The 2,500-nt window shown below is 34.7% G+C and overlaps 1 protein-coding gene across 1 annotated transcript in view; it reads left to right on the top strand.

Moving 5' to 3' along the window:
* Positions 1-2,500, top strand: part of stx1b (syntaxin 1B) — a 44,945-nt gene that overhangs the window by 13,141 nt on the left and 29,304 nt on the right. The window lies entirely within an intron of this gene.

Genomic DNA, 2,500 nt, shown 5'->3' with positions numbered 1-2,500 from the left:
TAAACAGGTATATACACACTATTCAAAAGTCTAGCAGTTACATGTTGTACCAACTGTGTGTGTGTGTGTGTGTGTGTGTGTGTGTGTGTGTGTGTGTGTGTGTGTGTGTGTGTGTGTGTGTGTGTGTGTGTGTGTGTGTGTGTGTGTGTGTGTGTGTGTGTGCGTGCGTGTGTGTGTGTGTGTGTGTGTGAGAGAGAGAGAGAGAGAGAGAGAGAGAGAGAGAGAGAGAGAGAGAGAGAGAGAGAGAGAGAGAGAGAGAGAGAGGACAAAAGACACACAGGAAGTGAAAAGAGAATCATACCAGCAAGTGAAAGTGAAAGTGAAAGTGACCTCGTGATGGCTGCTTTGCCCTTCACTTGACTGGTGTGTGCCCATAGGCATGCGCGCACACACACACACACACACACACACACACACACACACACACACACACACACACACACACACACACACACACACACACACACACACACAATTCTGTGATAACTTCCTGATATTCTGCATGACATCACAGCAAGGAATGAAAGAAAACAAGGAAAGGAAATAAGGAGATGAGACACATTATTTAGGAAATAATATCCTGCCCCTCCCCCACCCCACTGTACTCCCCTCCCCCACCTTTTATATCTTTATCTTTCTATCTAATATACATCATACATCATCTAATATACATCATACATCATCTAATATACATCATACATCATCTAATATACATCATATATGATCTAATATACATCATACATGATCTAATATACATCATACATGATCTAATATACATCATACATCATCTAATATACATCATACATGATCTAATATACATCATACATCATCTAATATACATCATACATGATCTAATATACATCATACATCATCTAATATACATCATATATGATCTAATATACATCATACATGATCTAATATACATCATATATGATCTAATATACATCATACATCATCTAATATACATCATACATGATCTAATATACATCATACATCATCTAATATACATCATACATGATCTAATATACATCATACATCATCTAATATACATCATATATGATCTAATATACATCATACATGATCTAATATACATCATATATGATCTAATATACATCATACATCATCTAATATACATCATACATGATCTAATATACATCATACATCATCTAATATACATCATACATCATCTAATATACATCATACATCATCTAATATACATCATATATGATCTAATATACATCATACATGATCTAATATACATCATATATGATCTAATATACATCATACATCATCTAATATACATCATACATGATCTAATATACATCATACATCATCTAATATACATCATACATCATCTAATATACATCATACATCATCTAATATACATCATATATGATCTAATATACATCATACATGATCTAATATACATCATACATCATCTAATATACATCATACATCATCTAATATACATCATACATGATCTAATATACATCATACATCATCTAATATACATCATACATGATCTAATATACATCATACATCATCTAATATACATCATACATCATCTAATATACATCATATATGATCTAATATACATCATATATGATGTATTTTACATCATATATGATGTAAAATACATCAAAAATGATGTAAAATAACAATATAATGTACTTTCATGTGTGCACACAGGAAGTGCAAACAGTCACGACTGTAAATGTCTCTTGTCTCTTTCCACAGGCTTTTACTGTGAAGGGCACTGTCTGTGTGTGTGTGTGTGTGTGTGTGTGTGTGTGTGTGTGTGTGTGTGTGTGTGTGTGTGTGTGTGTGTGTGTGTGTGTGTGTGTGTGTGTGTGTGTGTGTGTGTGTTACTGTCCTTATCAGCTGTGACCACATGTGTTACTCCTTGAGCTTTCTCTGACTTATTGGTCACATGTTGTTGTGGGCGGGTCATTCAGGAAGTGTGTGTGTGTGTGTGTGTGTGTGTGTGTGTGTGTGTGTGTGTGTGTTTGTGTGTGTGTAATGTTGTGTGTGTAATGTGTGTGTAATGTTGGTTGTGTAATGTTGTTTGTGTAATGTGTGTTGCGTGAGTAATGTTGTCTGTGTAATGTTGTGTGTTGTCTCTGTAATGCTGTGTGTGTAATGTTGTGTGTCATGTGTGTAACGTTGTGTGTGTAATGTTGTCTGTGTAATGTTGTGCGTTGCGTGTGTAATGTTGTCTGTGTAATGTTGTGTGTTGTATGTGTAATGTTGTGTGTTGCCTGTGTAATGTTGTCTGTGTAATGTTGTAGGTGAAATGTTTTGTGTTGTGTGTGTAATGTTGTCTGAGTAATGTTGTCTGTAGATTTGTTGTGTGTTGTGTGTGTAATGTTGTGTGTTTAATGTTGTCTGTGTAATGTTGTAGGTGAAATGTTTTGTGTTGTGTGTGTAATGTTGTGTGAGTAATGTTGTCTGTAGTTTTGTTGTGTGTTGTGTGTGTAATGTTGTGTGTGTAATGTTGTCT

Source organism: Entelurus aequoreus, linkage group LG25 (genome assembly GCF_033978785.1).
Source record: "Entelurus aequoreus isolate RoL-2023_Sb linkage group LG25, RoL_Eaeq_v1.1, whole genome shotgun sequence".
Lineage (NCBI taxonomy): Eukaryota > Metazoa > Chordata > Actinopteri > Syngnathiformes > Syngnathidae > Entelurus > Entelurus aequoreus.
This window is presented reverse-complemented; position numbering and strand designations above follow the sequence as displayed.